The sequence below is a fragment of the Anticarsia gemmatalis genome, chromosome 10 (assembly GCF_050436995.1).
Source record: "Anticarsia gemmatalis isolate Benzon Research Colony breed Stoneville strain chromosome 10, ilAntGemm2 primary, whole genome shotgun sequence".
NCBI classification, from domain to species: Eukaryota; Metazoa; Arthropoda; class Insecta; order Lepidoptera; family Erebidae; genus Anticarsia; species Anticarsia gemmatalis.
Window position 1 is genome coordinate 10019941 of NC_134754.1, and position 14481 is coordinate 10034421.

A 14481-nucleotide genomic window follows, 5' to 3' on the forward strand; every position below is an offset into this window, starting at 1 on the left:
TGTCACATTTTTATTAATAAAGCATAAGTTTTGTAATATCGGTAACTAGAAGTTATTTGGATTACCAATAATAAGTATCCCTTGAAAACAAAATATATCTAGATCTTCTTCGAACAATATAATCAGGTATAAGGATATATTTAGAAATAGATATTTTTATTTAATTATCTGTACAACTAAGTCGACATAAGAGGGAATTAGATATTTTTTGCACTGACAAATAACGTTACTAGATTGTCTTTTTAGGAAAAGTAGAGGGTTAAAAATAACCCAACAAAAACGGAAGTCGTACCACTACATGCTAAAATAAAGAGAAAATTAAAGAAAAAAGACATCGTTAGACCGATTTTAAATTACTTTACCATGTCATATCATTGACTTAAGATAAACAGCTGGCTTTCGACAAATGTTGTATGAAAACTTGATCAGCGCGCCCTAGCGAATTTCACAGAAACTATTTTTTATATCGAACGATCACTAGTCAGAAGTAACGTCTGTAAAAACTCGCGCACTAAGTCTTTTGAAATCTCGAATGCAATCCTACTAAAATAGATCACGAAACCATAGTAGGGGATTCATAATAAAAGATATAACTATACATATTCGTGAACTAACAATTAGTGAAGCTCATTCATGGTCACATGTATGGCGAGAATGTCCCATATTATAAGCACTGCCTGTGTACGTAAGCTTATGGTGTAGTAAAAATAAGGTGGATTAAATTACAGGCCAATATTTACCAGTCATTCATTAATTTTATTAAGGTCATGGTTAAGTTAAAATTAGGGGTATAATGTATTTGAAGAGTTATATTAATCTCTAATATAAATTCGAGGAAAATGAATATACATTCCTATATATTATAATTATATGTATGTATGATAGTGTCAGCTGTATTAGCTTGTTTCATGAACTTTTTCAATTAAATCGACATTTGGTGTATTCAATATTTTCAAAAACTCATTAGCCATGAGAATTACACATAGAACTCTACTATAGTATTCTTTCACTGCTACCTAAAGTTACAATAATCGACAAATCCTATTGTACTAATGGAGTTTTAAAAGGGCCGAATTTTGAAAACTTAAACGGATATAGAATTAAAATGTTACACGAATTTATCAATATTCCAATTTTATGGGTCAATTCTAATCCTTTAAATTCGTTTTCCCATTCCTCTCGTTTTTCTAATTTGTATTCGTAACAAATACGTATCAGAGTATTAAACGTTTTGTTTTTATATTGTATCCATGAGCCGGTAATGACCGAATGTTGGTAGAGTGAACCCATTCAATCGCTGCGAAAAATTCGGTCCGTTTGCAACGTTCATGCTATAAAGAAATTGTATATTATTATAATATAGCATGCTATTGCATATAACTTGCGGGAGACAAGAAAGATGTTTCTTTAACACTGGCAACTAACGTGTAGCTATCGAAAAATATTGTAATAACAAATAGATCAACGCCCATTGCACCCACTGCTTTCCAGTGAGTAGTAATCACGTAAACGGGAAAGTATTATTTTCATTAACCTCTACTGTCCCATTGTTGGGCAAAGGTCTCCCGAAAATCTTCCACCGGTTTCTGTCATTGGCTGTCTCACGCCAATCCAGATAGGTATAGAAACTATTATAACAATATTCTTTCTTCGAATAGGCTGTATGAACCTTCTCTTGTCAATGCTGCATATTACAGGCACATTTATAAAAATGTTTCCATTATTTACAGGCAATGCTGTTGAAATGAATTATTATTGGTCAACTTTGTATGACACCCACGGGATGAGATTGGGCAGGGCTATTTTTAATCTCAATCCGTTAATCCCTCATATTTGTGTCTGAAAGGCTCTGTAGAGACTCACTGAACAAACATGAATAATATTTCTTCATCAATATCTTATTTTTGTTGCAATGCGCTTTTTTACTAATTTATGGGGTAACAAAATAATTAGGACATGTCATGTCATCAAAGTATATCCAGTTTGCTGATTACATATAATTTTACTGCTTGTCTTACGCTACTCATAGAGCTCTCCAATAGCAAGGTCTACACATAATCATAACCTTTTCGTTACTATTTTCATACATCGTCGCTCGTGCTGCATGAAATCTATTTTCTAAGTGTTACCAAAAAGAAATAGTATGAATATCATGATTTGAGGGCATACTTAATAGTGTCATAGACTTTTGAATTTTGAAGTGTTCTCCAAAGTCATAATCATTCCAGTATGATTCGGGAATAAAATGTTTCTTCAAGTACTGTGATGACTCGCTAATCAAGTTCAAGTTTGTATCCATTGTAACGATTACAAAATCTCTTAAACATTCTTTATTATTTCTATAGTAGGTATAAGCAATAAAAACTCTCGAAGTAATGCAAAATGAACTTAGTTACCATTCCTTCAGAGTTACGACTGAAATAATATTTCTCATGTTCAACAAATTAAAGAAGTATAAAATTATAGTTGTATTTCACTTAGTAGTAAAACGTAGTGCAGTTTTATATTCACTCTATTTATTAGGTACTGAAACATAAAGTTGTAATGTATGAAAGTTATGATGTAGTGCCTGAATTTCAGTAACAAGATTCTGAAATACAGACTGTAGTTTTCTTTTCCTCTCTGTTTAAGTTATTTTAACCATAAACCAGATTACAAATGTTGTATTTGTTATTATAATAAAATATTAAAGTCTAGTAGAAGTAGATTTATACAACGACATGAATTGCAGTCCTACTACTTTTCTTATATTTAGTCACAGTGACATCTTTCTGTATAGATAAGAACACATCTCCAGCGTGGCGTATAAACTTAAGGCCTAACCTCTGCTGGTTATAGGTTAAAACGAAATTATAACATAATTTATCAAGAATTACTTAAGTGAAATTATTGTAATACTATTTATTAAAATATGTATCTATAAATTAACAAAGCCATAAGTATACATGCTGAGTATCAGCATTTAAAAAATATCATTAAACTGTTACAATATTTTGTTGTAAAATATTTCACTTACTCTCCGTTTATACCAATCAAAATACATAAAGTTACGAGTATTAATAAAATACTGGAAATAAATCCTTGACCGTGAATGAAAGCCAATAAATCAGGAAAACGTTCCTGTTTCAATTTATACAACTTTTTATCTACATTGTACGCTACTTTTATACTTAAATGCTTTTACACATTTTATTACACGAAGATTTGATTACAAAGTCAAATTTAATATTATTTTTTATGGTACACACACTTTCAGATTAAAATTTCAAGGTTTTTGGATAAATAATTAATCATTGTATATATTCTAGGTGGTTTTTATTTAAATAAAGAACTGATATCTGAAAAACTTAAACATTTTAGTTCCAATCCTTTTTAAACAATTTTGAATGAAAATGTCTTTGTCAAACCATCAAAGGGTTTACAACTGCTTAAATATTGAATCCTTTCAGGGAACAAAGTCGAGGAAACCGTAGTATTTTTACAAAATATATATTACGTCAACTGATATATCTTTTATCAAGTATTTTTTTTTCAAGTTTGTAGATTAGGTTAATTTGAAAATTTACATAGTTTTCCATGTACAGATAAAATATGGAACAAAACAAAAGCAAATTTTAATAACCCACGAAACTAAGATAAACCTATAAATTGTTCCTTGAACAACATTTACTTTATACTACTTCTATAGTTTATTTTTCTCTACCGTTTATATAGTTAATAAATATAAATTGTAAATGTGAAATTTCTAACATTGACCATTTAAAAGGCTCATGTAAAATAACTACGCACGTCAATTACGTAATTGCCACCAAAACGTTACGAAAATAAAAATAAAATATTAAATTAAACATCATCATACAATTTTGTTGCCGAAAATTGAAATGCAAACTATGTTAGTAGCATTCCGAGGATGATTAGGGCGGTGGGCGGCAGCCGCCCGCCCAAGCTGTCGGTATATAAGCGCGCGTCAGGGCGGCAGACTGCACAACACCACTTGTTGCCGACAGTAGTGCCTGCCTGTTGCCAACGTTGCCGCAACAACTTGACACGTATCAGGTATGTCATTATTATTATTATAATCAATTACTCGTAGGGAATTGTGTAGGAAAATTTCACCGACAAGAATTTTTTTTTTGAGTTCAGAAAAAAATATTTTTTATATTTCTTTAAATATTTTTAATAATATGTAGTAAAATAATGTAATTTTACTAAAAGGGAGAATTAAATGCAATTTTTTATTTTGGTGAAAAAAAAATATTATTAATATTTTATGCATTCATAAAGAAATAAGTCTTAAAAAATAATTTAATTACAGTACAGCACTTGAAGAAGTTGATTCAGACGAAAATTAAAAACAGTAATCTCACGGTGAACTTTTTATTGCGACTAAGAATGGAAAGTTGAGAAGCTTATTAAAAAGTTTTATCCTCACTTTCTAAATTAATTGTAATATGTACGAGCACGTAAAGGCAATTGTACAATTTAAATACGTAGGACTTTCAATTATTTATTTAACTTATTAAACTAACATCTTTAATTTTTATAATAATATAAAGATAATTATTTATCAATGAAGAAAAAAGAGGTATTCAACTAATAAAATTAACGTACTCTATTCTACATTTATTCCCAATTTTCTTAATTTTCTACAGAAAACTAGTTAATATTTCATACTAACACTACGCACAGTAAATGTACTATCATATTTAACTTTAACATTTCAAACAAGCAAGAATAAACAACGAGAAAACAAAACAGAGAAACTAATTTTAAAAATAAACAAAACAGTTTCATTTCATTTACACAAAATATTTCAACCCTAGTACCTACTACGTTTATTTAATTTAATTCATTAAGACAATATTAGTTATGCACCACTTCAAACAACGTGAGGTTCTTTTTAAAAATGGCGTTTATTTAGTTTTCAAATTGTTTGTTTTAAAAGTAGTGCAACGATAGTACTGTAGTATAAACCTATGCGTCTCACGCAAGTCGTCGAGGTTTCAAAACCTAAGTAACACCTCAAAGACTTCTTTAAGTATTAAAAATAGCTGCCGGTCCCGTCTTGGCACGATTAGACAATGTTTTTTTTTACATTATTGTTGTTTTAGTAGGACACTCATATTTTTTCTCGCAATTAAAATATTAGTGATAAAATAGCATTCAAATGATTTGAGATTTTTTTAGGCTAAATCGTTACAAGCATTTTTCACATCACAGGTATCACTGGCATTTTCAGTAAATCCAAAATCTGCATAATATAACTTGAAATTGTTTTCCAAGTAATGCAGTTTCTAACCCTTACTAGATTAAGGTAGTGGACTCACGTCTAGCCACTTTGTTATTAGAAAATTCGTGCCCAGTAGTGGGATAGTATTATGGTTAAGTACGGATTAAGATGAATGTTTCTACAATTTGAAAATAAATCGGAAGATTAAAGTACATAAAGTACATTATATTACAGTACTAGCTGACCCGCGCAACTTCGCTTGCGTTACCTATGAGAATGGGCCAAAATTTTCCCCGTTTTTGTAACATTTTTCGTTGCTACTCCGCTCCTAATGACCGTAGCGTGATGTTATATAGCCTATAGCCTTCCTCGATAAATGGGCTATCTAACACTGAAATAATTTTTCAAATCGGACCAGTAGTTCCTGAGATTAGCGCGTTCAAACAAACAAACAAACAAACTCTTCAGCTTTATTATATTAGTATAGATTAGTAAAAGGTTAAATTGAATTTACTTACAAACAAAAGAAAACATGGATGAAAATGCCTTCTCCTTTTAATCGAAAGTTCTATTACACTTATATAATTTATGACGTCACTATTTACTGCCTAGACTTTGAGTTGTGAACTAATAAAGTCCGTTCACACAGCCTGATGGGAAACTATAAAAAACTTCTCTAAACGTTACCAAAGCGATTGTCGAGAAAATTATTAGAAAAGTTACTAAAACTTTCTACCTTTGATCGAGTTATTGTAATGATAATATATTTCGTATTCTAGTTTCTGAATTGATAATTGATTGATAAGTTACGAGTTATATAACTTAAGGTAAAGTGATACTTTATATCGACATCAGTTATAGAGTAACTCAAGATCAGTTTAAGAATCAAAAAGAAAACTTACATCTAAGCAATAGATGCAATCTATACTAATAATTTAAAGCTGAAGAGTAAGTTTGTTTTACCGCACTCGTCTCAAACCTATTGCTCTGAATTGAAAGTTTTTTTCTGTGCTGAATAGTCTGTTCACTAGGGAAAGGTTTTAGGCTAAGAAACGTCACACGACGACTAGCAGGAGTGGAGCAGCAAAAAATTATAAAAAGAGAAAAGTAAGGTTTATGCAAATAAAATCGCGGGAGGCCGCTATATAAAATAAAAACCAGAGTCTTATCTCAATAATCCCAAAAATATTTGCTCAAAATAAACAATAAAGTCATCGATTACAAAAACATTCCTTTTTCATTATTTCCTTTGCAAGACGTTTCGTAATATTCTAAGTCATTGTTCGAAAACAATACCAACACTAAGACCAGGAAAAATAATTAGCAGCATTTTTGGAATGCTCAATGATAACAACGCCTTATTTATTGCGTACCGAAATTGTTGGCTAAGATCGGACGAAAAACAATTAAGAAAAAATGGCTGATCAATTATTTTTTTTTTCTCTTAAATATTATATAATAATATATACAAACAGCTATTATGATATGTTTACAGTATTTCTATAAGTAGTAGCGGATGTAAAGAAATTTTCTTCCTACTCTCAAAAAATATAATTTCACCATTAAAAATGCATCTTTCCCATGAGTTAAGTAGGTATTAACCTCCTGCCTACATTTGTACTACAAATAGGACATAAGACCGGATAAATTTCAAAAAAATATTTTGCCGCTTTTTAAACTGGTAGTTCCAAAACATTTAGATGGTGACATCTATCGAATATCTAGGTTACTAAATATAGGTAAATGTCAATTGCCGTGTGGTTCCCTTTTTGCGTAATGGCGACAGAAGATGGACGTGTGCCGGCGCGTGCATGCAGGGATAAGTTAATCGATTTGAATCATATTGAAATGTTGGTTCCCATTGGATTTTATGCTATTATTAATAAATTAAGACTATAAAATGATGATGTGCACTGGTAGTTTGATATAATTTTATAAAATATTCAATACACCATGATTTTTTGTTTTATGTCCTTTGCAGAGGACAAATGTAGACAATAAAAGTTTTAGTACTTAGACTTCTGATGTACTTTATACAGTACGTAAGTACATATTTCAACATATTTGTGGCTATTATATGACAATGCCATAGCTTTTTGACCTTGCCGGGGTAAATGCATGGCTGCATCACCGCATTTTTCAGGTTGAAAAGGGTAAACATAAGAGTTATGTCATGCAGCTGCGCAAATATAAGTTGGATTTAGCTTATTTCGGATGAAGAAGGAAGAAATGACGACTATGAGGAGGACGATGAGTACGAGGAAATAGAGTCTAAGCACAAGAGGGAGAGAGCAAGCCGTCCAAAAGCTGCTGCACATTTACCCGATCATGGAGCAAAACAGTCGCGATGTAGAAGAGTGAATGTCATAAAAAAACACTGTATTTAGCAAAATATGTGCGGATATTTTTGTTTTACGCCAAACAAGAATAGTTTTTTTCGATTTCCACCAAAAAATAGAGTAGTTTATAGGTATAGGTATTAATGAAACTTGATGGATCCCTTAATTATGTTCCTAATTAACGACTGATTGGTTATCAAGAAGTGTTGAAGATGAGAAAAGTTTTATTTTGATAGTTTTGTCTGAATGAAGTTTTCCTTTTGTTTTATTTTTAACTTTGTGAGACGGACATATAATTCTGACTATTAAAACAATGTTTAATTTGTGTTATATTCCTTTCCAAAACCCATTGTTTACCTTAAAACTAGTCTATGTCCTACACAAATCACATAGTAATATAGTCACTTTGTCCTACATAAAGGACATAGTGAAAAACCGATTTTCCCGATGAAGGATTTTTTAAACTATTTTTCCTGTATATCATATCCTATTGTCAACACAATACTAAAATTTCAACAGCATATTCCAAAAAAAGGGACCCTGGTAGGCAGGAGGTTAAGTACGAAATCAACACTATTTTTGCTCATAACAAAACATAATTGTAGCTCAATCTTAGCGGAAGATTTCCTTAACCCGACACCTGAAGTTTCTTTAAAGCATATCCGGGAGGCATTTCACCAGCGATATATGTAGAAGAAAGGGCGCAGATAATATGCCCTAGTTACTCTATCCTTGTGTAAAATTAATTAGGAGCTCGCGGCATAATCGCCACTATGAAACCGACATACTAAACCTACATTCGAATATTTTTAAAGCTGAAATGTTTTGAGATGAAAATGTACAACGTTTTGTAATTTGTATTTCGTGTTTATTAAGACGGTTTTAATGAAGAAGGATTTTGCTAAAGCCAAAGGAATAAGCAACGATAATATGAAATATCTATACTCAACTAAATTACTTTAATACGCAAAGACATTCATTATTCGATTAATTGCGACCCACTCATGCTTCGCCTTGCCATGAGCATCATTCTATCTATTGGTAAAAAACGCATACAAATTTATTCAGTAGATTTTGGCTTTACCTCGAACAGACAGAAAGACAGACGCGACTTCTTTGTTTTATAATATGTAGTATTGTACCATTATTCAAAGATAATATAGTTTTTTCAAAAAAATAAAATCGGTAAAGTCATAGTTCAACGCGATAATATCCTTCTTCAAAAGATTTAAGGACGTTAAAACTATCTGTAAGTACGATTTGAAAGCTATTAAAACGAGTGCGGCTATTAAAAACACTAATGAACGTTCCCTCAGTTTTATGTTGAAAGAACTTCAATAGTTTTCATTCAACTGAACATAATGCAGTAAATGTCGATATTCACACGCTCAGACCATTCAAGGTGGAAAATAGGCCGACTGTTCGCACCTACGCTTTCTAGAAAAAAACTGGATTTATATTTTTAATTCGTTGTCGATTAGACGAACAAACTTAAAAAAAAAACACAAGTTCGGGACTGTTTTCGCATAAGGTTTTTTCCTCACTTTTATAAAAGTGTTGGCTTCTAGAAAGATTATAAAAAGCACGAACAGTCGGACAGCTTTTAGTCGTAACACCCAAATATTTGTGTGAATTTTACAACTGTAGGAAATATAACCAAAGCCTTGATCTGATAAACTGTGTGAAAAAGCCTAGAGATCGCTCGTAAGGACTTAAAGTGAGATAACTATACTCATTCAGTATATTGAGAAGATAATTAGGACAAAAATCGCGAATAGATATTTGAACTCCGATCCTTGGGCTCACACATTATGATGAGTCATACACAAACACCCGCCCTAATCATAACTTCCCGAAACTGAGCCTTGTGATACTTTGACACATATTTACGTAAATTAGCATACATATAATGGAGATTGAGATCAAAATATACATAGTTATTAAACTTATATTCATATGATTATCGTAATATGTTAGGCGTTTCGGGACACTTTGTAAAAACTTTTTATATGATACTGCTCTAAATATTTGTGAGTAGTATTGAAATGATTTCCATGAAAATTGCTTTTAAGGTTGTGTAGACTGTAGAAGACAGAGAATATTTACTGCTATAAGTAACAGTCGATTTGGTTGCAAACAAATTTACACCGTAGAACAACAATGTTCGCAAAGAACCTAATACTGTCATGGCAAATGCCGTCGCTAAAGTCTGCCATCAGAAAAAATCTACCATGTGTGAATTATTTATTAAAGACTATGTGCATATAAATCTCAAATATCATGCCCAATAAAATGTAATACGATTTACATAGGCACCAATGCACACAACACATACGAAGGACAAAATTGAACCAAACAGTATCTTCCTTAATAGAAATCGTCACAAGACACATTTCCTCGTGTTGACTAATATTGTCACTTGTATATCGTTTGTTAGCACAGTCTTATCAGGTCCCGACTTACGGTCTACGTGACCACTTAAGCGTATAGCAATATGAAGATTGTAGGAAGTGTTTTGTTCGGTTTGTCTTTCTGGTTTTGTTTTAGTGAGGTATAATTGGAGGTGCAAAGGGTTCAATACAAACTTATTGTGTGAAAAGGAACTGTCTATATGACATTTGAGAGTATTGATCTTATTATTTTTCTTGTCCTTACTCTACGCTATGTGGGGTCGGCACAACATGTGTTCTTTCAAAAACATGCCACAAAAAAAACAGCCCTTATGATAGTCTATATTTATGTGAATTAAAAAAACATTTATTTGGGCTCCATTAAAGTAGTTGACGTCGTTTATCCAAAGATATTCATTGATAGTAAAAGTTAACGCCTTTCAATATTTGTACCTATAAATATATTGTTGTACATAAAACTTAAGAAAAAGTTTTGAAAGCGACACAAATAACACTGTCTCGTTATTTCTTTTGGAATTGAAAATCCGTGGGTTGCGTTACGTCATGTTTACAAGTTATCTAAATGTTAAATCGTAATCTTTATTTTTCAATTCTTTGAAATAATATCAATAGGTCAATCAAATGTCAATCGAGACCATTTTAAAACACTAGTTCTTAGAAACATTGCAGAGGCAAGTTTAAAAAATACACAAATAATATCTCTCCATCTCTTGTTTTGCTATTTAGCTTTGAAACTCATACATTTTTATTTAAACAGTAGTTTACACCTATTTGCAAAAGAACCAGAACCACTGCATGTCTGAATAATCTCTTGAGACATTTAGAACAAAGTAATGCAGTTAAGACTACATAAGTTTTCCCATATTTTTCGCTATTGTTAAGTTTGTATTTCATTGTAAATTTTAACTTAACGAGACAACAAAGATTGAATTAAATTTAAACTCCAACCATTTCAAAAGATTTCATTTCGTAATTTTTCTTCTTAAATTAGACTTTGTGCTTGACCTGATTAACTCAAGAACAATAAGCAGGTTACTTCGTTATAATATAATAATAATAATCATTTATTCGTTTAAAATAAGGCTTCTTGGCAACGGTTACAAAACATCTAATTCTACAATAAATGTGTTAGATACATAATTATTGTATGAATTTTGATGAAATAGCTTGGAATATTTTCTTTACGCGGGTGAATACGCGATGTTAAATGTGTATTTTTTCGAGAGATTTTTTTCCAGAAAACAAAGTCACGGGTCTTAGCAGGCACAATATAATCTTCAAATTATAAAATAACAAACTATAACCTCAAAACCTTTACTAGGAAACTATGTGAGATATTCTTTTGACTATCTAAGGAAATTCTCTAAGATTCCGTAAGCGAAACTCATAATACATTTTATTATAATAACAAGCAAACAAGATTAACATTTTGCATACAACCTCTTGTATAACGAAACCGTTTTACAGGTAAAACACTTTTATACTGAATATTCTATCTGTACTAATAGTTTAAGCTAAAGAGTTTGTTTGAACGCGCGTATCTCAGGAACTGCTGGTTCGAATTGTTTTTTTTAATGAAAAGTGAATTTATCACTGAAAGCTATAGACTATATAATAGCACGCTATAATTAAATGTGGTGGAGCAGCGATAACAAATGTTGTGAAAACGGGAAAATTACTATCGAAATAACGATCGGCTGCTATATCGAAAATAATTGTGATATAAAATGTACCAACAAAATGTTAAATTTTTCGGGGACATAATGTGAAAACTAAAATACCCGAACGTCACAAGCTTTTGCAAACCGAAGCTTTAAAATTCCGACAAATTTGCTTTAAGTAATGGACCTTAACTTAATCTAGATGATTGACAACTGACGGGATTACTGACAACAGAATATTTTAGAGCAATTTTGTTTGTGAATTTCATTTTTAAAAGGGCTGTAGGATTTTGATACAAACAGTAATAAAATTGCGTTCAATCTTACCTATGTGATTTCACTAGTGGTAATTCTGATTATATCATATTTATAGCACTTGTGAATAACGTTACTACTTAAAGCGAAAATGTTTCTTCATCAGAATAGTAGTTTCCGAGAATGGTCTAAACAAACAATTTACCTCCCCTCTGCAAGCTTATTTTCACTTAAATTCAGATCTTCCGACGAGTCCACTGCATTTTCGTGTTTCCTTCCACAGTACAAAATATTTTCTAGACAAAGTTTGTAAATAAATAAAACTTACAGCTTGTTTTAAAATTCAGGGTTTACTCGGGTTTCGGACACAACTGAAGCCCGGAGCCGGCCGCCTTGTTTGGGACCGCAATAATCTACTAACTTACATAAACAAAACTCCTGTGTGTTCCTCGCGAGTATCTACATCCATTCATTTACAAAAGAAAGTATCTTTATATTTCTACATACATAATTATTATCACGCTTATTATACCCGAAGGTGTAGGCAATTGTGTACAAAATACATCTATGTTTCGTCGTTAACAGTTAGTCTCATGTAATAGGGGGCAAACCTGTCGCCTTTTACCGAGCAAGTAACCAAACTCTAACTATTGAGGGAAAATGCGAATATAAATTAGAAAAGACCAACCCGGCAATCAAACGCGAGATATCATGATTAGCGGTCGGATATACTACCGACCGCGTCAGAGAAGCAAAATAATGTATGTATAATCTTTTTCAAAAGCCTGATTACACAAAGACATCCCTGGAGAGATTTTATATCCTTAATGAACCAGGAATACGAATGTATTCACAATTTACATATCCATTTGTACGTAGTAGCTTTTAAATGGAGAAAAGTATAGGAAAGTTTAATGGCTGCTAAGTTGTGAGAACTTTGCATTGCTTCGCCATTGTGCACGATATTCCAGTGGGTGTTAGGACTTTGTGATACTCAGTTTGCAATTGTAGTGTCAGTTTCAAAGGGTCATTAGGACTCCTACACAGGCTTATTCGATTCGTTACTTACTTTTTTAGACTTGTGATAGTATAATTAGTTTCCAAACTATTGTAGTCCAACAAATTAGTTAAGAGTCTTGTATGTAATGTTCGCGGCTAGCGGAGGTAAAAATTAAGATTAGAATATCAGTGACTGTGACAACTACTTACTATATTTTAGAACTACACTTAATCGGTCATAATTAATTTAGCTCTTTACTAAATGGGCAATGTGTATAAAAAGAGAATGAAAGATACAGTTGGAAAGTTCGTAGGTATACCCTATTTTTTATTTTAGTAGAATTATATTGGCATGGGTAATATAATTGTTCCACGTTAAGTTGCATCTACTATGAGTCCATAATTTACATGTTTTTTAAATTCCCTGTAACACAAAATTAGATCCTGATGTGAGCTGGTTAAATAAGAAAAAAGGCGCTACATAAAACTAAGAAGGAACGACTAGTGTTTTTCTTATTATAAAACATGCTCAAGCTCTCTACCCTTACATTATTAAGAGGTTAGACCATTACCTGAGACTTAAGATAGAGTAACGCTAATGTGGTCGGAATATGTTAGGAATTAACATACATATGAATATGACGCACATACACTTTCTTTTAAAAAGGACGTACTGTTTAAGATTCAAATTAGAAAAGTAGCTTTAGCTAGAAGGACACTAGAATTTTATTTATAAACTTATTTTGTCTTACATGGTTTGAGATTTATTCAAATGTTTATGAAGTTTTAAGATAGAGTTCTTGACTGACTGTTGAGTTCTAATGTTTTTTAAGCCATACCTTTTGCCGCTTCGGTTTACGACTAACATAACAAACTTTGAAATCACGAACTTGCCAATTATTTCCCGAATATATTTGGTATTTTCACTACTAGTGAATAGATTTGCGTTTGACTGTATATGACATAATAAAATAAAAATATAAACACCTAACTTAACTCCGGCAAAGACAGGAGAAAGGATGAATATAATGAGGAAATAATCATGTTTCGCTTTCAAATGACTAGCGCTTTTGTTAAGCTGTATTTTGAACATACTACGTAACCTATAAACTATAATTCGAGTCGCAATACCACATCCGCGTGTATAAGTTCGACTCTATACCTCTATTGTTCTCGTTCATTATAATCTTGACGACTTGATCTTACTATTGTACAGGTTGTAGACAAACTGAACATTGAAGACAAGTGCGATACGCACACTCGTGCTTACATTGTAAGAAGCGAGAACAATTTTTACGAAGTTGTATGCTTCGTTAAGACTTTGTTATTAAGAAATGCCATCTAGTTCATACAATTCAATTAAGTACATATAGAAAACAATTGATAACAACAAGTAAACCACGGTCTAACATGCAACTAGCCTGGTGATTCTCGGAGAAAACCTAAATACACGAGAATATAGTAATAAATTCAAGCCAAGAGATGTAAAGTCAGCTCTTGCTCTACGAATGTTTAGCTAATTCAAAATGAAAAGTAAAGCAAATAATTTTCGATACCTACATATATTGGAAACACAATAAATTAGC

General features: G+C 31.7%; 1 protein-coding gene across 2 annotated transcripts in view; it reads left to right on the plus strand.

Moving 5' to 3' along the window:
• The first annotated feature begins 3988 nt into the window (after positions 1 to 3988).
• The window catches only part of Dh31 (diuretic hormone class 2), a 68833-nt gene continuing 58340 nt past the window's right edge, over positions 3989 to 14481 (plus strand). For both annotated transcript variants that reach the window (XM_076119032.1, XM_076119029.1), the window contains exon 1: positions 3989 to 4056. The gene's annotated coding sequence lies outside the window, so the exon portion shown is untranslated. The remainder of the gene's footprint in view (positions 4057 to 14481) is intronic.